The sequence below is a fragment of the Trichechus manatus genome, unplaced genomic scaffold (assembly GCF_000243295.1).
Source record: "Trichechus manatus latirostris isolate Lorelei unplaced genomic scaffold, TriManLat1.0 scaffold00090, whole genome shotgun sequence".
Taxonomy (NCBI): domain Eukaryota; kingdom Metazoa; phylum Chordata; class Mammalia; order Sirenia; family Trichechidae; genus Trichechus; species Trichechus manatus.
The window spans coordinates 9,251,215-9,272,202 of NW_004444026.1; the positions used below are offsets into that span (position 1 = coordinate 9,251,215).

The window sequence follows — 20,988 nt, forward strand, 5'->3', positions numbered from 1 at the left end:
CCTGGCAAGAAGCTTCCAGAAGAAGGTCGGGGAGCTAAACTGCTGGCTTTCGCCCTGACCTAGCCCAGGCTCCTCTCCGTCATTCACACTGCACAACATTCCTGTCACCACCAGAGCTGGGGGTGGTGACTGGGGTGTGAGGGAACTGCCAAACTTCAGGCAGGGAAATGTGAATGGCAGAGCTGCCCTGAGAGCCCTCAGCCGTCCTCTGGAGAGGGAGGAGAGAATCCGACCGCAAGGTATTTCCCTGGCACTAAGGATAACCTTTTAGGAGGCAGAGAGAATCCAGTTAGATATGCAACGCTGGGGAGACTGAGGGCATGTGGAAGAAGGTTTCTTTTCGCTCTCTGGTTTCCCTGGGCCCTACATGAGAAATTACAGCCTGGCATCCTCTTCCATTCCCCAACTTCCTACTTTCCTTTCCCAGGAACATCATCATAGTCTTATTCTTATGCTCCATGTCCTCCCATCATCCATCCCATTCTAACTCGGGGTGGAATAATCTCCTCAGAGGGGAGAAACAGATTACCACAGGGGCGGGTCTCAAGACAGCACTTCTAGGGCAGCAGCCATCACTGTTTCCCTCTTTTCTCCACTTGCCTCTGGAATAGGGGTGGAGAAATGGTGGGGGGAAGGGGCGGGGGCTGCCTCTTTTGCCCCCAGGGACCTGGGTGGCCATCTAAGCCAGGCCTCTCCCGCTGGTTCTGAGCTCGTCTGAGCCCTATAGTGAGTGGCTGTCTCACACAGTACTGCTCTGGCTCAGCACCGATCAAGTCATGAGTGACCTCACTCCCCTGGACTCAACATCCCCAGCTGTCCCCCAGCAGCCAAGTCAGTGAGCTTCCATGTGAGACTGGATCCTCACATGCCTCTGAGACAACCCATTTGGTCTTCTTTAGGGCAGTTATGGAAGGACAGAGGAGTATGTGTGTAGGAGTGTGGACACAGTGTGAACTTGGACAGTTTCCCTAGCCTTCTCGAGCCCTCACCAGATAGTAGTAGCTGCTCAACTCAGTTACTTCTGCCTTTCTTCCTGTTGTCCTCATTTCCCTCTTTTGTGATTTTTAGATGGAAAAGAGGCCTCTGCTGGTGGAGCTGGACTTGAGGCCATCCTTCGTACTGAGATGAACAGGCCTGAGTGGAGATCTTCCTAGCAAGCTTCTTAGAAGTTTCTGGAAGTCCTGTCTTATTGGGGTGCTGGACACCGAGGCAGTTTCCTAGACTTTCCTCCTTGTCCTGCACTGGCCTTCTCCCTCTACTCTACTGAGACCATTTAAAGGATGGTTTTTTTTTTTTTTTTTTTTTTTTAGGGAAAAAAAACTCCTGGCCAGAGAGAAAAACTTGAGTACCCCTCCACCATCAGGGCCTGATTCTGGAGCTCTGATTCCTTCGTCATTTTGTTGGAGGCTGTCCTCAGAAGTGTGAGGAACTCCAATTAAGCATTCAGCCTGTGTGGGGGACATGGGGCTGTGGAGGAGGAATCCTTGCACTGGCTCATGACTAATCCTCGCAACACCAATTATGAGCCTCTGTGGAGTAGGTGGTGGGAAGGTGGGCAGGGGAGGCGGGGGAGGTGGGGAGACGGGTTTTCCTCAGTAAATCAGCTGCCTCTTGGCTCTCTGTGCCATGGTGGCCAGAGGAGAATTTGAGATCCCAAGAAAGGAAACTGACAGGGACCCAGGGCTCTCCACAGAAGGCTCCTACACCCCTGTGGGGTCCAAGATGCCCTATATTTAGATTCACCCAATGTTTTTGGAGTACCTCTGATGTGCCAGGCACTATGTCTTTCAACAACCCTGAGGTAGCTGATATTTGCCTCAATTTACAGATAAATTGAATCTGAGGCTCAGAAAAATAAGTGACTTGTCAAAGGTCACCTAGCTGGTGGGTGATAAGGCTTGATGAGTATATGACTCTGACTCCAAGACCAATGTGTTTTTTTATGGTGTCATAGCTGCTGCTAGGCAGAGAGCTATAGGCCCTTTAGCAGATAGTCGAGGTCACAATCCCTCCTACCCATTATATGGAGAGACTGTAAAGCCTAGGGGAGCTGAGCTGAGGGGTACCCTCTCTTCCCACTCTGCCTCACCACTGCAGAGAAGGGGTTCTCCTAGAGGCTGGGCAGTGTCTGGACTGGGGATGTTCATCCATTCAACAAATACCCGCTGATGGCTTATTACAGCCTCGCACTGTGCTCAGCACTAGAAAGGGTGAGGAAAGCCAGATCTCTCTTCTTCAAGACAGATTCAGCTAAAGCTTAACATTCAATAGCAGGTGGAAGAGTCACTGAGGATCCTGGAAGAAAACCAACCATTCTGCCTTCCTAGGCCTGGAGAAGGAGGATTTGAACATGAGTCTAGGGTGTGAGTGCAACATGGGTCAGAGTGGAATGAGAGCTGTCAGGGAGGTGAGAGCAGAGCAAAGGGAAGAGCAGAAGGGTGTCTGTGGTGGCCAAGCCTTCCCTGGTAGGCTGTCTCCACTCCTTTGCTGTGACCTCAGCTGCTAAGTTAGGCCCAGCTGCTCCAGTAGCCTGGCAAGTCTGTCCTATCCACCAGTAAGCCCTTTTAACAGTAAACCCAAGAGAAGTGCTGGGAATAGTGTTCCCAAAGGATCCAAGAGCTTCTCCAATCCCTCAGACTTCTGGGAAAATGTTAGGTTTCAGGACTTGATCCCTCAATAATGCTTATTGTGGTATTTTGGATGTATTAAGTATAAGCATACAGAAGGTGATTAGCTATTTTTATTTTCCAAGGAGAGCAAATGAGAGGAAACAGACTCTAAACTTTAACACTGGGGATATATTGATTGGACATGCAAAGCCTATTGAGAGGACTGAAGAGTAGTGTTTTGGAGATAGTTAAAATAGGATAGATTCCCATGTCTCTTAAATGGTGCGTCTTGAGGTAAGGTGTTATGTTATAGTCCCTTCCTCACTCAGGGCCCCAGGTCAATTTCACCGGTAACAGGCTCTTGTTTCGCAGATCCCTCCTATAGTTTTCGAGGCCCCCAGTAGCTTATCCCTCAAAGCCCATTTTTCCAGAACAACCTGCCAGGTCTTGTCTTTCCTTCTCAGAGGATGGCAGCATATAAGTAGCGAATGGAGGAGCCAGAAGCGCTGGTATTTCTGTCTGAATCACAGATGACAATTATGGGCTATAGCATTTCACCAGTTCTTTGAAGCCCCACAGTTCTCCGGGGCTTTTCTAGAGAGGATACCCTTCAGGCAGCCTGAGGTAGTGTCCTGGGAAGCTAGAAGAATGCCAGGGGTGGGAATTATGAGTCCTGATGGCACAAGCTCATTAAGCCACATACAGGTAGAGATCCTGGTGTAGGTATCCAGGTAGATAAGGTGCCTTGATCAGGGGACCTTGATCAGCAGGTAGAATGTGGACAGGGGCACTCAAATAATGATTAGATTCTTTGGATCTGGAATGAGTCTAACTATCAGCCACAGATTTCCCCTTCTACACAAGGATAAGAGGGTCTCTAGGGTTCCTTCTGGTTAAGCCAATGGAAACTCACACGTGTTGGGTGCCTCCCATGTGTCAGCCGGTGCTTGGAACTGCAACAAGTTGTCTTAGTTACCCCAACAACCTTGTGTGATAGTCATTATCTACCATCTACTGCTAAGGAAACTGGCTCAAAGAGAGTAGGTAACTTGCCCAAGGTCACACAGTTAGCAGAGAGTAATGTTGGGGTTCACATATGGAGCTGTTTGTCTTTGGATTGGGCAGACCCTGATTCTGGGATGGCAAATGACGCTTTGCTCCCATTAGGCTTCCCCTGGGTTCCTTGTTCTGAGAGAAGTCCCAAAACTATCACAGGGGGTCCAGAGAATGGCATCCCTGTCTATGCCCTGCCCTGTACATTTGGTTACCAGGGGCTGTGACAGCTCCATGGGGGGAGGGGAGAGGGTGAGGCGGTGGAGGGGTGGGTAGCTTCTCCTCAACAGTCCTGTGGAGGGGTAGGGAGTTCTGGGGAGAACGGGAGGAGGAAGGGGCTGGTGGAAACTCTTCTTCGAGGCAGCAGGAACCGAGGCTGGGAGTGGGGAGGAGGGACATGGGGGTGGGTTCCAGGCTTTTCCCCACACTTCCTCAGGGATCGCTTTACATAACCAGGGCTGCTTAGTCACCGCTTTTTACTTTTTTTTTGGAAACAATTTTCTCAGCATCACAGCTCCCCGTCTCCATTCCTTACTAGTCACCGGTGCTAGGGAAGTCCCTTTTCTTCTGTTCCCTAGGCAACCCAGCACATTTGCCTTTCAAATGATCCAAGGCCTGGGCGGGGGTAGGAGTTCCCTCCCCCTGTACCCCGGCCTCCCACACAGCCACTCCCGCCTCAGTTGGCAATGTCATGTGGCCCAGCCACTTGGTTAAATCTGGTAAGGCCAAACTCCCTGTCTGCCCTCAGCCCCCATTCTAGACCCCCCAGATTTTCAGGCCTTGAGTTTGGCTTAGGCTCAGAGCCCCCAGCTCACATCTGGAGGTGCCCAAGTTGGACTTTAGACATAGCAGGCGCTCCTCATTCCTCCGTGGGGGATGGGACGTGGCAGAACTGGGTCTGTGTCAGTGAGGCCCAGAGTACTGGGGCTGGAACTACCCACACTGCCACCACACCCAAGAACAAGCCCTGCTGGCCTTAGCTTCCCGCTTCCCCTTACTCTCAGTAGCTTATGGTGGGGGAGAGGGCTCAGGATGAGGTCCTCTTCAGTCCCTCTCTGGCTCCCTTAGCATTGCCCTGTGTTAGCCTTGGCTGAATGGAGGCGCCCACTTGCCTGGGAAATTAAGCCTTGGGGTGGGGGTAGGAGTGAGTGGGGGGAGGTCTCTTGGAATCAGCACTAGATGCATTGGGCAAAGAACTCAGCAGTCCAGACCTGGTGTGCCCTTATACACTTGCCTTTAAAGGCCATAGTGTTCCATCCTATGAGGAGCTCCTCCTCCTGGCCCCTTTTCATGCTTCTCCTGTATCCAAACTTGCTCTTAGGAAAGCTCCCACCCTGTCCCTATTCTTAGTATTGGACTCTGGGTTTAAACTCTCTCAGCACTAGGGTACTAGTCTATAACATAGAGACACTGATTTAAAATAATAATAGTAATAACAAAGGCCATCATGTTGAGCCGAATGTTACAAGGTGCTTGACCAGTAGGTTTGACACTAAGATTAGGGGCAGTCATGCGAGCTATGAAAATAGAGAAGTACAAAATCACAGAGCATGTAGGAACCGTTTACTCATTCATTCAACATGTATTTGTGGAGTGCCCACTATGTGCCAAGTATTGTACAAGTCCTTGAAAATCCATCAGATCTAGATTGAGGCCTTTAGGAGCATGACAATGCCCAAACCATCCATCAGAGTGTTTTAGAGAACATTGAGTTTTTGATAGGGTCCATGGACTACATATAGAAAATCTCATCCAGACATCTAAAAAACAAACCAAACTTGTTGCCATCTAGTCAATTCCGACTTATAAGGACCCTCCAGGACTGAGTAGAACTGCCCCATAGGGTTTCCAAGGCTGTAATCTTTATGGAAGCAGACTGCCACATCTTTCTCCCAGAGCAGCTGGTGGATTTGAACTGCTGACCTTTTGGTTAACAGCTGAGCTCTTTAACCGCTGTGGCACCAGGGTTCCTTCATCCAGGCATAGAGGGCTTCTAATTAGGAGAAAAGTCTCTTAGAATGTTGTCTTTAAGGAGGAGCTCTTAACCTAGGATTCACGGCCAGGCTTCAGGAGGTCTGTAAATGACCAGAAATTGCAAATTGTATACATGTTACAAACGATTGACACTTGGCTACTAACTGAAAAAGAGGAAGACCCTCAACAAGATGGATTGACACAGTGGCTGCAACAATGGGTTCAAACATAACGACGACTGTGAGGATGGCGCAGGATTGGGAAGTGTTTTGCTCTGTTGTACGTACAGTCGCTATGAGTTGGAACCAAGTCTACAGCACCTAACAACAACTACTTGAAAGGCTGGCTGTTCAAATCTACCCAGCGGTATCACAGAAGAAAGCCCTGGCAATCCATGTCTGTAAGATTACAGCCATTGAAAACGCTATGGAGTGCAGTTCTACTCTGAAACAGGGGGTTGCCATGGGTCAGAATCGACTTGACAGCAACAGGTTTTGGTATATGTTTGTGTGTATTCTTCTAGGGAGAGGGCCCACAACTTTCATCAGATCTGGAGTCTATGAGCCTCCAGAAGGTTAAGGACCATTTTATTAGAGGCTGTTACTGCTGACCCAGCTCCAGAAGTGGCTGCTTTGGAAGCAGTGGGTTTTAAGTACTCCTGAGAGTGAGAGCCGGCACACAGGCACCACGTCTTGAGGTTCATGTCTACAGGGCATGTAACCTACTAACCAAATTCCCAGGACACTTGTCACTCACTTCTGCCATGGTCATAGGGAAGACCCCCTGCCCAGCCTTCCCGCCTGGACCCATAACAGGCAGCGGCAAGCCCAGGGGGTCCAACCGGCAACAAACCCGGGGCCAAAAACCGCAAAAAGAAAACTAAACTCAAGGAAAAAAAAAACCGGCCTCCCCCCCGAACAAGGCCCCGTGAAGGTTGGGGAAAAGGGAAAAGGAAGGGGGTCTCCCGCCTATCTGGGCAAGGACTGGGGCAACCTGGGACTTTCTAAGGCTCTGTTTTCCCCCATTCCAACCTCACTTTTATTTCCCTTCTAGATTTAGATCTTTTCTCATTCCTTTGTTGAGAATAAGCGAATGATGTCTAGCAATTTTCTTTGGATTTTCATTCCTCTGTCCCTCATCCCTGAGGAAAGACAGGAATTGCTATCAAACGGGGATTGGCAGCTGTCTATCGAATCACACCTCCTGGGATTTTGGCTACAGCCATCTCAAGCCTTTAGCTCAAGGCTCGATTTCTCACCAGACAATGGTGACCGGGCGGCCCTGGAGTGACTCATGAAGGGTGAGGCCCTCTAAGAGCTGTCTGGCTGGCTGCTCCTGGGGCCTTCAGTGACTGTCTTGGGGTTGGTGATCAGGAGCCTGGGTGGGAACTTCACTGGGTTCCTCCTAGGAGTCAAGCACGGTCATTGTTCTGAGAGAGAGCTCAGAGCAGTAATATCTGTAATGAATAACGATCACTTAATAAAGATTTGTTTCAAGTGCCTCTTATATACCCAGGAGTGGAAAGAGCACAGGCTTTGGACAGAGCTGGAGGCGGAAGTCCAGAGCTACTCTCGCTGGCTCAGTGACAACCTTGGGGAGGTTACGTTACCTCTCTGAACCTTGGTTTCCAGATTTGTGAAAGGAGGCCAGTGACAACCTCTGCTCTAGGCTGTTGTATTACACTGGACAGCACATTAAGAGGCCCCATATGGAATCCGGGGAGTCCCTGGTCGGTACAGATGGCTAACAGGCTTGGCCGCTAACTGAAGGGCTGGAGGTTCAAGTCTACCTAGTGGCACCTCGGAAGAAAGACCTAGCAATCTGCTTCCCAAAATCAGTCATTGGAAACTCTATCAAGCACAGTTCTACTCCGACACACATGGGGTCTCCACGAGTTGGAATCGATTCAATGGTAACTGGTATGGAATCTGGGATGCAATAGACACACGATCTTCGTTGGTTTTCTTCTTTCCCTGCCACCTGCACCCTACTACCAAAACTGACTGCATAGTGATGTGTAAGTAGAGAAGGCTGTCAGTGAGGGCTAAAGGAATATGTGCAGATTTAGTGGAAGAGGTGGGGACTAAGCTAGGCTTAGAAGATGAGTAGAACAGCAATAATAAATACAAGCAACCAACTCGGTGGGGGGAAAAGTGTTCAGGAATAAAAGGCAGGGAGGGAACAAGACCAGAATGGGCTGGAAGAATTAGAATGTGGTTATCTTAAGGTTGTTTTTTAAATTTGTCCTTGATGCCTTGTTTTTAGGGAAACTGAGGCAGTGGGGTGGCCTTGAATTCTGACCCTCCTGCCAGTGATTGGGCATGACCCTATAGCCAACCTCCCGACCTCCTGTCCTGGGAGAAGTGCCAGGCTTGGGTGCTGCCAGCCGGGAGCCTGATTTAGCACACGCCTTGTTAAGAGAAGCTAATTAACAAACCTGCATTTAAATAAGCAGCCGCCCGGGTGTTTGTAACCACTGCCTTATTGAATTGTGACAAGTTATTAGTCCTTGCATGTTAAATGAAACAGAAGCATCCAGGAAAAACCCCTAAATCCAATCTGCATAAAGCAGATTCCGACTGTGAAAATGACGGCAGCAAAAACTGATTCACTCACCGCCTTGGAGAGAACTCCAAGCCTCCCTTTTATAGAGGTTACATAATCCTCTGTCAACAGTGATGACACCAGGAGAAAGACAGGAGCAGAAGGGAAGGACCATCCGAGAAGCTCTGAGCTCCATCTGGGCGCCCCGCTACCCTTTGGGAGTGCTGGACACAGAGCCAGGGCAAAGGGGCTGCGGCCTGCCATGCCACACCTCCAGGTACAGCCCAGCCACCAATGTGCCCGAGCCCATGCCATGCGTGAGCTGGGGCTGAGCCTACTTCCTGGGGACACCAGTGTGTCCAGAACACTTTGCCACTGCATTTGGCCTAGCGGTTTTCAGGTCTAAATGGTGCTCCTGCTGCCGTGGGACAGCAGGACAGCTTAGCACAGACCCACAGGGGCCTGGCCTCGTGGCAACATTGGTTTCACTCAGGGAGCATGTCTCTGCATTTTCTTCAAACTATGGGAAAATGTGATCAAGGGCCAAATTCAGTGGTGTCTTGACAACTTTTTTTTTAAAATAAACTCACTAGCCCTCAATTGTCGACCACCAAGGACATTAAAAAACCCACTGCTGTCGAGTGGATTCTGACTCATAGCGACTCTATAGAACAGAGTAGAACTGTCCCATAGGGTTTCCAAGGAGCAGCTGGTGGATTTGAACTGCTGACCTTTTGGTTAGCAGCAAGCTCTTAACCACTACACCGCCAGGGCTCCCCAAGGATAGTGGGCCCTAGGAAATGGAGCTGGGAGCTTTCGCATCCTCATGTTTATTCCCTGTCCTTCTGGGGCACCCAGGACTCTCCTCAACATCTCCTGCCTGGTGCCCAGGGAAGAGCTACAGGCAAATCAAGATCCTAAGCATCCTCCAACATGGCATTTCAGAGACTGCCAGCTCTCTGGTATGGGGTAAGAATATAAAAAGCAAGGGCGCTGGTTAGGGAACGTCAAGGTGCAGTCTGGTTTGGGCCATGTCCATGGCGTGATGCCCAGCCACAAATGCTGCTCCTATTTATCAGGGCAGTCCCTGCGTGGTGCAAACAGTTAACGTGCTCAGCTGCTACCTGGAAAGTTGGAGGTTTAAGTCCACCCAGAGGCGCCATGGAAGAAAAGCCTGGCAATCTAATTCTGAAAAATCAGCCATTGGAAACCCTATGGAGCACAGTTCTACTCTGACACATATGAGGTCACCATGAGTTGAAGTCAACTCGAGGGCAATTTTTTTTTTTTTTTAAATCAGGGGAAGGGGGATTAAGACAAAAGCCCAGATAGGGAGTCAGGGGTGACCAAGGGTGCTAAAGATTCAGATAGACCTAGCTCTGCCACTTGTTAGTGGTGTGACCTTGGGAAAGGTACTTATACTTTCTGAGCCTGCTTCCTCATTTACCACAGAAACAATACTGACCATACAGGGTCCTGTGAAGAGTAAATGAGATAATGTCTATTCACTGTGTCTAGCACAGAGTAAGTAGTCCACAGATGGTAGTGGGGGGTGGCTTCTGTTGCTACTGAGGCAGTGGAAGGCTGACAGGCAAAAATGGAGGTGAGTCTCCTGGACCTCACTGCTGGTCAGAGTTGATCCTGGAGATTGCAAGTGGTACATGAAAGAACTTGAGTGACAGAGATAAGTAGAGCTGAGTTTGAATCTTGGCTCCACTGCTTCCTGGCTATATGACCCTGGATAAGTTAATTAACTTCTCTGAACCTCAGTTCCCTCATATGTAAAATAGTGTTAATACTTATCTCTCAGGGTTGTAGTGAGAATGATATGAGATAATGTATGGATAGAAAGTGTCCAACACAGAGTAGAAACTGAATAAATAAATTCTGGCTCTCTTTCCCTCCAACCCTCCTACCCACTTCATCCATCTTTTTGTCTCCCAGCAATAGGTTCTGGATTAGTGACACCACCGAAAGATTACTCCAGTATATTGTAGTATGCTTTGGCATAAGTTTTTCTTAGAATTGGGATGGGGCCTGTGCTAAGAGGCTAGATATATTTCTGAACTTTGAAACCCCATCTATTATTAACTCTTGCAAATTGCCAGGGCAGCTGGATAGTACAGAGAGAAAATCATCTCTTTCTCTTCAGTCCTTCTAACAGTCAATTCTTTAATTGAAGTTATTTGTCTTTACATCATACTCTGTACCAAGCTTCATGGTAGGCACTGTGGGGAGGAGAATTAATTGAGAAAGTCCATGATCAATGCCAGGTGAGTCATGTGAAGGGGAGAGGGCTGGTCTCTTCTAACTGGTATCCTGACAGTCCCACAGGAGCAAGGTCTTCTGGGGTAGGCATCCTTCAGGACACTTCCCAGAGTCCATCTGGAGGACGGGTAGACTTAGCACAGGTGGGAAGAGGGGTGGTATTCTAGAGGAATTGAATATGGTGAGTAGGGTTGAAGAGCTGGAGTCTGTTTTTAGATATAGCAAGTCTGTCAGTCAGGCTAGAGTGAAGAGTTTCTACTGGAGATGTAGTAAAAAGGGCAAGAATTATGCAAACCTAAAAATCCGTCGCTGTTGAGTTGATTCCAACTCATAGTGACCCTGTAGGACAGAGTAGAACTGTGGTGTTATGGGAGCAGACTGCCACATCTTTCTCCCACAGAGCAGCTGGTGGTTTTGAACTGCTGACCTTTCGGTTGGCAGCTGAGTGCTTTAACCAATGCGCCACCAGGGCTCCTAAGAATTACACAGTGTCTTAAAATCTCAAACTAATCTTGCCTGAGGGAGATTGCTCAGGTCTTGCGAAGATAAGCCCTTGCCAGACACAGAAGCAGAGGAGATACCAGTATTTTGTCAGGTAATTTTTGAATCCATGGTACCCATTCCCTCTCCTTTCAGTCAAAAACTACTCTTTGTACCAATTCCCAGTTGGCCGGTGATGGCATGAGAAAAGAGAGTTAATCAGTAACAATAACATTTGCTCTGCCCCAACACTGCTATTCAGTCAACAAACCAGGGTTTCGAACCAGTTTGTTCCAGTTTGAACCTCTGCTGAGAATTTGCATTTCCATCCCAGACATACTGAATCAGAATCTACATTTTAACAGGATCCCCAGGTGATTCTTATGTATAACAAATTTTGAGAACCACTGCTCTACTAGTAAGGAGCCCCGGTGGTGCAGTGGTTAAAGTTCTTGGCTGCTAACTGAAAGGTTACTGGTTCAAATCTGCTAGCCACTCTGAGGGAGAAAAATCTGGACATCTGCTTCCATAAAGATTTACAGCCTTGGTGTCATGGATTGAATTCTGTCCCCTAAAAATATGTATCAACTTGGTTAGACCACGATTCTGGGTATTGTGTGGTTATCTTCCATTTTGTGATTGTAATTTTCCTATGTGTTGTTAATCCTAATCTCCACCTGTGGTTAATGAGGCAAGATTAGATTATGTTAAAGAGGATTAAGGTGGGATTGTAACACCCTTACTCAGGTCACATCCCTGATCCAATGTAAAGGGAGTTTCCCTAGGGTATGGCCTGCACCACCTTTTATCTTACAAGAGATAAAAGGGAAGGGAGCAGAGAGTTGGGGACCTCATACCACCAAGAAAGCAGCACCGAGAGCAGAGCGCATCCTTTGGACCTGGGGTCCCTGTTCTGAGAAGCTCCTCAACCAGGGGAAGATTGATGACAAGGACTTTCCTCCAGAGCCAAAAGAGAAGGAGAAAGCCTTCCCCCGGAACTGACACCCTGAATTTGGACTTCTAGCCTCCCAGACTGTGAGAGAATAAATTTCTCTTTGTTAAAGCCATCCACTTGTGGTATTTCTGTTATAGCAGCACTAGATAACTAAGACCCTTGGAAATCCTATGAGGCAGTTCTACTCTGTCCTGTTGGGTTGTTATGAGTTAGAATCAACTCCATGGCAGTGGGTTTGGTTTGGTTTGTTGATCTACTAGTGGTTCTCAGAATTGTTCCCTAACTTGTTAGAAATGCAAATTCTCAGGAGGGGTTTGAACTAGGACGAACCTGTTACAAGCCCTGCAACAAACACGCGGTCTCAGGTACCTGAGTTTAGCTGGGGAGTTTGAGAAATAAAATAATAACAATTTCACTACTGTGCTAAACTCCATAGTGAAGGAATGTATGAGCTGTGGTGCTTTCCCAGAGGAGAGGCGGCTCAGTGCTGCCTAAAAGAAGGTAGTGCCCAGGAAGGTGTTGTGAAGGACAGAATGCTTAAGCTCAGCCTTAAAAGATGGTTTAGGCAGACAACGGGGTTGAGGAGAAGGCTGGGAGAGGAAAGAGCTTAACTACCAGCATGACAAGGAAGAGCACGTGAAGTCTGTTATTGTCAGAGTGGGTGGTGGGGGTGGGGGAGTTGAGTAGAAGGGCAGTGGTGAGAAATGAAGCTGGAGAGGAGGCAAGACAGGTCAGGAAGGGCCTCACATGCCATGCCAAGGTGCTTGGATTTATTTCTATAAGTGTAGGAAGCAGTTAAAGGATTAAGTCAGGGAGTGATCAGAAGAGAGTAGCATTTTAGACAGATTATCTACTGAGGTGCTAGAAGGCAGGTTGGAGAGCACAGACATTGGAAGCAAGGTGACCAGTTAGGAATAAAACAACAACCAGTTGTCATTAAGTCAACTCCAACTCATGGCGACCCCATGTGTGTCAGAGTAGAACTGTGCTCCATAGGGTTTTCAAAGGCTGATTTTATGGATTAGCTCATCAGGCCTTTTGTCTAAGATAACCTCTGTATGGACTCCAACCTCCAAACTTTCAGTTAGCAGCCAAGTGTGTTAACAGTTTGCACCATCCAGGGATTCCTGACCAGTCAGAAGTTACTCCAGACCAAAGCTGGTTGAGGGCCTGGGAAGGAAAGAGTGGGCTGCAGACACTGAGGAGGCACAAAGCACCAAGGGGTTTCTGCCAAGGTGGATGGTGATGCTATAGAGGAGGAGGGTTCATCGGCAAGGTGTGTGGAGTGGGGAGAGGGGAAGATAATGTTTCATTTTTAACACGTAGAGAATGGGCTTGCAGAGCACCCAAGCAGAAACGTGTAATAGGTACACAGGTCTGGAGCTCAAGAAGAGGTAAATAGGGGCTGGGTGAAGCGTTATGAATGGATGGGCTCATTCTGGGAAAGTATAATGGAAAAGAGATGCGGACAGAACCAGGAGCAACAGAGGAAGTCAGCCAGAGGAAAGCAAGCCTGTGAAGGAGATTGAGGGGCCCAGCCTTAGGGGTGGGAAGAAAACCATGGTAGCCAAAGGAGGAGACAGTTTCAAAATGTGAGATGTCAATCAGCTAAATATCACTAAGATGCCACTGAGATGAGAGCTGAAAAGTTCCATCCGATGTGGCAGCAAAGAGGTCAGAGGAGGAGCAGTTTCAGCTGGAGGAGAAATGAATGGAAAGTGAAGAGGAGACATTGTAAGTGCAGGCTGCTGTCAGAAGCAGCTTGACTATGAAAGCAAGGCAGGAGCTGGGGGCGCTGTAGGTGGAGAGGAGGTTCCAGAAGCCCTTCCATTGTAGGTTGTGGCGGTGGGGACTGAGGTTGGCAGGGCCAGGAAGGGCTACAAGCAGGGTCCAGTGCTTCCTGGCTGTGTTCAAAGTCTCACACAACATTTGTGGGGAATGCCCAGGGTAAATATATAGTCCTAGAACCTCCCTGGGCCTCAGTTTCCTCACCTGTAAAATGAAGGTGCTGAACTACAGCATTGCTAAGCTCTTGACAACCCTAAAATTTGATTGTTCTGATGGCTATTACTATGCTAATGATAGGGTTCTAGATTGGCAAGAACAGTAAATTCTGGATGGTATTTTTTTTTCCTTGTGGTAAATATATATAACAAAATGTTTGCTATTTCAACTTTTTTACATGTAAAATTCAGTGATGTTAATTACGCTCATCATACTGTCATCCATCACCACTCTTTCCAAATTTTTCCTCTTTAATAGAAGCTCAGTGCCCCTTAAGCAATGACTTACCCTCCCCCCGACCCCTGGTAACCACTAACAAATTTTGGTCTCTATACATTTGTTTATTGTGGATTGCATTTTTAGTAGTACACCCACTCCTCACTTATCAACATGGTTAGATTCCAAAGACTAAGTCATTATACAAAAATGGAGGGGAACCACATCAGATCACAAAATGGAGGATGACTACATCATTACGTAACTGCCAAATTACATCATTACATAACTGCCAAATTTCATCATTATATAACTGCCAAACCACTGAGAATCATGGCCAGCCAAGTGGACATCACAGCCAGTGTTACTCTCACCTCCCACCTCAGTGTTCGTTACTGCCAGATGTACGTCTTTAATGTGCAAAATAGTCAAATAGTAAGTAGTTTTTTTTACTATTGTCATAAATGTGAAACGTCAGATAACGAGATAGTCGGTGAGGAGTAGATGTATAGACCACAAAGCCTTCAAAGGTGTGAAACTTTTGATCAGCAATTCGACAAAAGTATGAAGGTGAATGAAGACTTGTGTATTCACAACTCTACTCATTGTAGCATTTGGTAATAATACATTAAAAAAAAAGTAGACACAGCCTAATGCCCAATAGTAAGGGATTGGCTGAGTAAATTACAGTACATCTGTATGGTAAACTACTTCTTCACTAAAAACCATGATTTAGAAGAATATGTGTTGACATGGGGAAATGTTAATGATATATTGCTAAGTTAAAAAGCAGGCTACATTACAGAGAGTACAGTATGATACATTCATTTAAAAAAATTTTGACTAGGACACAGACCAAATCTTTAATTAATGTCATTTTTTCTTCTCTTGGCAAGCAAGTAAAGTATTATCCGGTATAATACAACTAAGAAACTAAACAGGAAGACAGAGTTGTACTAAGAGTGTTCGCGTGAATTTTTCAGCATTAGGTATGAATTGACTCCACGACAAACATCAACAAAACAAGATGGAAAGTAGACTGTCACCGAGTCAAAGAAGTGGACAAATTCTAAAATGCTCGAATTTTAGAGGTGGAATTCACCCTAGAGATCACTAGGTCCAACCTCCTCAATTTACAAATGAAATGCAAGCTTAGAGGGAAATCTAGGACAGCAACTAGTCAAGGATGGGGATGAAGGTGGGTGACGGGCCTAGAACTTGGGTCTCCTGGTTTCTCAGTTTATGATAACATTCTGCCATCCCTCAGAGAAGTCCTGCTGGTATTTAAAGGCGACTGTATTCCTAGCAGGTCCCTGGGTGATGCAGTTTGTGCTAGGCTACTAACTGAAAGGTTGGCAGCTCAAATCCACCCAGAGGTACCTCAGAAGAAAGGCCTGGCCATCTGCTTCCAAAAGGTCACAACCATTGAAAACCCTAAGGAGTGCAGTTCTACTCTGACACACATGGGGTTACCACGAGTCAGAATCAACTCAGGGGCAACTGGGTTGGTTTTTTTTTGGGAGGGGATATTCCTAGCACTCTGAGATAAGACTATGGGTTCCTCCCATTCCCTTCAACCCCTGGCGGTCTGGGCACCCCAAGCTGCTCTGGGCCCCAGGACTGTACCTGGGCCTTCATCAGAGTTCTGGAGTAGCTCAGCTTGGTGACTTCTCCAGCGGGGCCCTTCTGGAGCTGATCCAGTGTCCCAGGGGGAAATCAGTCTCTGAGTGACCCAGAACTGGGCTTCACTGTCTTCCTAAAGAATCTATCTTCACCTTGTCAGGCACTTTGTGATATGATTCTCCTTCCTCAAAATAAGCTTCCTCTCTCCCCCTAGAATGCCTAGTCAGTGTAAATGTTTAACACACTCAGCTGCTAACTGAAAGGCTGGAAGTTCAAGTCCACCCAGGGGTGCCTCAGAAGAAAGCCCTGGCAATCTACTTCTGAAAAATCAGCCATTAAAAACCCTATGAAGCACAGTTCTACTCTGACACACACGAGGTCGCCATGAGTTGGAATTGACTTGATGGCAATGGGTTTGGTTTGGTAATATACCATATTGTTTACTTATTTATTGTGTTTATTGTTCTTTGTCTTCCCCCTCTAGAAAGTAAGACCCAAGAGGGGAGGAATTTTTGTTTTGTTTACTAATGTATCCAAAGTGCCTAGAATAGAGTGGTGCAGTGTAGTCACCTATTTGTTGAATGAATGAAAGAAATGAAAAGAAGTTAAGAAGCAACTGCCCCACCCCCGCCACCAGAAAAGCATACAGAGGAAATTTAAGATAGCCCTTAACAGAAGGGACTTCAATGTTTAGGGTGAGAATTGTAATTATGTCTAAAGTTGGGCTCCCAAACTCCACCCCACAACCCCGTCATTAACTCCTCAACCCCAGAACCACAGTCTCCGCATACCCGGAAGCCTTCCTTTTGTTAGCTGTGGGCCATTGTACAGACTGTTTGAGGTTCATTCATTCACTCATTCATCAAATATGCAAGCACAGAGCCAGATGCAGCCTCACCCGTAAGGAGATCCCTACAGAACTGAATGTCCCACAGGCAGCATGGAAGCAGCTTATGAGAGGTGCAGACACAGCAAGTCAGAGGACGGAGGGATCCCTTATGGCTAAGACACATAAGGAAGCAAGACTTCATGAACCAGGTGGGATTTGAAACATGGGTGGGATATGAGGAGGAAGGGAAGAGGAAGACATCACAGGCATAGTAACAAGCATGGCCAAGGCTCAGTAGTGGGAAGAAACACTAGGGATATTTGGGGGTTGCTGAGGTTGGTTGGAATGATGGGATCGTGTGGGGTTGAGGGGGAATAAAAGCTGGGCTGGGGTCTGACCTTGAAGGGTCTTGTGACTACCTTTGGAAGGCTTAGTTTTCTAGTTAGTTTACCAGGCTCTAGAGAAATGGAGAGTTGGCTCCTTTCTCAGCAAACAGACGGGGTTTAATTGCTGTTACTGTCAGTGTAGTTGCAAATATCATATAAAAAGAGCTTTTTGGCTAATTGTTTTTAGAATAAATTTCAAGAACTATGTATAGATATTATGCATCCAGGGTACTTTAAAGATCAAACTGTTTATATTACCCTTAAATACAGTCTTTAACAGGAGGCGCTAGGCTCTGTGAGGGACTGGGACACACAATGATCCCCCAGGGCTTAAGATGCTGGAACAATACGACGGCAGTAACTTTCTTACTGGGGGAGGGTAGCCAGTGCCCTTTGATTGGCCAGAGGCCCAGAAGCATAGACAGCTAAGCTGGATAATTTCACAGGCACCGTTAACCTAAAGTGCTACCTTCATGCACACCGCCCCTCCCCCAGCATACACAGAGAGAAAGCTGAATTCCATGGGTTTCTAGGCGTGGGGGTGGGGGAGGGACTGCATTGTCCGATGGGCGTGGTACAGAGGAGGAAGGTGGCAGCCAGGTACAGGTGAGCCTCTGCATCCCCATCTTGTCTCCTTTCACTGACCTGCAGCTTTCTTTCCTCAAGAGACCCTCATCCCCAAATGACATGAAGAGGTTTTTGGGGGACTGCACAAATAAAGCAAATTCATATCTATTCATTGCCATCCTATGCTCATGCTCAAACCTATCTCTAATTTTAATTTGGGAGCTTTTAGAAAGGCAAATTTATTTGTGACACCATCCAAATTCTACTTTGTTGGAATCCTATTCTTAATGTATGCAGTTGACTCCTGAGACAGTTGTGGGCTGCTTCTTTTGATACTTTCCCAAACTGTGTGCATGTGCACATTAGTTTTAGGGTTCTCTGCATATCTTACGTACAAACACATAATACATATTCACAAGGCAGCCACAAATGTATATTTATTCATCACATATATGTGTAACACAGTGCAGACTCCTGTAAGCCAATATTTATGTTATCATATTTAATTTATTTAACATTTAATAATCACTTCCTATTCATTAAACGCAGTTCTAGGCCCTAGGAGTAACACAATGAACAAGTCAGACATAGCCCTTGCCTTAGGAAGCCAACATTTAAACCCACTGGACACTTAATACAAAGTTTCCAACAAATGTGAGGAAAACTGTATTGACAGTTATCAAGTATGCAAGCTGAATATGTAAATAGATCAATGTTCCCTTAATAAGAGAAAGACAGCACCCTTGGGTAAAACAGTTACAAGTAAGATTGGCATTAGGATTCCCTGCCATAGGCAATCTTTCAGGGCTGTAAGGCCATGCCCCCGTAGAATACTTCTGGGTGCTTTTAAGGTGGAGATGAAAGAGCTGGGGGTGGGGGTTAGTGGATTCTTTCCTTTGTGACCTCTTTTTATACCTTTACCCCATACCACCCTGAACACACCCGATCACGTCTGATCTCAGAAGCTAAGCAGGGTCAGGCCTAGTTAGTACTTGGATGGGTGACTACCTGGGAATACCAGGTGCTGTAGGCTTTACCAAGGAACCCTGGTGGCGCAGTGGTCAAGAGCCTGGCTGCTAACCAAAAGTTCGGTGATTCAAACCCACCAGCTGCTTCTCAGGAGAAAGATGTGGCAGGATGCTTCCATAAAGATTATAGCCTTGGAAATCTTATGGAGCAGTTCTACTCTGTCCAGTAGGGTCCATATGAGTCAGAATGGACTCGATGGCAACGAGTTTAGTTTATTTTTTTATTTTTTATTTCTATAGGCTTCACTACCACTTGTCTGTCAGTTTGTTATGCTGTGGTGGCTTGCATGCTGCTGTGATGCTGGAAGCTACGCTACCAATATTTCAATTCCAGAATAAGATAGACTAGGAAGAAGGAACTTCTGAAAAAAATTGGCCAGTGAAAACCTCATGGATAGCAGTGGAACATAGTCTGATATAGTGCTGGAAGATGAGCCCCTCAGGTTGGAAGGCACTCAATATATGACTGGGGAAGAGCTGCCTCCTCAAAGCAGAGTTGATCTTAATGATGTGGATGGAGTAAAGCTTTCAGGACCTTCATTTGCTGATGTGGCATGACTCAAAATAAGAAGAAACAGCTGTACACATCCATTACCAATCTCAATGTGGAAGGTATGAAGTATGAATCAAGGAAAATTGGAAGTTGTCAAAAATGAAATGAAACGTCTGAAGATTGATATCCTAGGCATTAGCGAGCTGAAATGGACTAGTGTTGGCCATTTTGAATCAGAAAATTATATCGTCTACTATGCCAGGAATGACAAATTGAAGAGGAATGGCGTTGCATTAACTGTAAAAAAGAACATTTCAAGATCTATACTGAAATACAATGCTGTCAGTGATAGGATGATATCCATACACCTACAAGGAAGACCAATTAATACTGCTATTAATCAAATTTATGCACCAACCACTAATACCAAAGATAAAGAAACAGAAGATTTTTTGCCAACTTCTGCAGTCTAAAATAGACAAACATGCAGTCAAGATGCATTGATAATTACTGCTGATTGGAATGGGAAAGTTGGAAACAAAGAAGGATCTTGGTGATAGAAACAATGCTGAAGATCACATGATAGAATTTTGTGAGACCAATGACTTATTTATTGGAAATACATTTTTTGTCAACAACATAAAAGGCAACTACACATGTAGATCTTGCTGGATGGAATACTCATGAATCAAATCGACTCTGTATCTGGAAAGAGATGATAGAGAAGCTCAATACCATCAGTCAGAACAAGGCCAGAAGCCAACTGCATAACAGATCACCAATTGCTCATACGCAACTTCAAGGTGAAGCTGAAGAAAATTATAACAAGTCCATGAGAGCCAAAGTATGAATTTGAGCATATCCCACCTAAATTTAGAGACCATCTTAAGAATAGATTTGACACATTGAACACTAACAACTGAAGCCCAGACGAATTGTGGGATGACATCAAGGACATCATATATGAAGAACAAAAGATCATTGAAAAGACAGGAAAGAAAGAAAAGACCAAAATGGATGTCAGAAGAGACTCTGAAACTTGCTCTTAAATGTAGAGTAGCTAAAGCAAATGAAATAAATAATGAAGTAAAAGAGCTGAACAGAAGATTTCAAAGGGTGGCTCCAGAAGACAAAGTAAAGTATTATAATGAAATGTGCAAATCTGTGGAGTTAGAAAACCAAATGGGAAGAACATGCTCAGCATTTCTCAAGCTAAAAGAACTGAAGAAAAAATTCAAGCCTCAATTTGCAATACTGAAAGATTCTATGGGCAAAATATTGAATGACACAGGAAGCATCAAAAGAAGATGGAAGGAATACACACAGTCACTGTAACAAAGAATTGGTCAATGTTGAAACATTTCAGGAGGTAGCATATGATCAAGAACTGATGATATGGAAGGAAGAAATCCAAGCTGCACTTGAAGGCATGGGTGAAAAACAAAGCTATAGGAATTGACAGAATATCAGTTGAGATGTTTCAATAAATGGATGCAGTGCTGGAGGCACTCACTCGTCTATACCAAGAAATTTGGAAGACAGCTTCCTGGCCAACCAATTGGAAAAGATCCACATTTGTGTGCACTCCAAAGAAAGGTGCTCCAACAGAATGTGGAAATTATCAAACAATATCATTAATATCACACACAAGCAAAATTTTGTTGAAGATAATTCAAAAGCAGTTACAGCAGTACATCCACAGAGAACTGCCAGAAATTCAAGCAAGATTAAGAAGAGGATGTGGATCGAGGGATATCATTGCTGACATCGGATGGATTTTGGCTGAAAGCAGAGAATACCAGAAAGATGTTTACCTGTGTTTTATTGACACAGGCAATTTTATTGCAAAGGCATTTGACTGTGTGGATCATAACAAATTATGGATAATATTGCAAAGAATGGGAATTCCAAAACACTTAATTGTGCTCATGAGGAACCTGAACATAGACCAATAGGCAG

The 20,988-nt window shown here is 46.0% G+C and overlaps 1 protein-coding gene and 1 pseudogene across 1 annotated transcript in view; one reads left to right on the forward strand and one right to left on the reverse strand.

Moving 5' to 3' along the window:
* The window catches only part of PEBP4 (phosphatidylethanolamine binding protein 4), a 286,828-nt gene that overhangs the window by 71,822 nt on the left and 194,018 nt on the right, over positions 1-20,988 (reverse strand). The window lies entirely within an intron of this gene.
* On the forward strand, positions 18,422-18,541 carry LOC111821568 (uncharacterized; annotated as a pseudogene).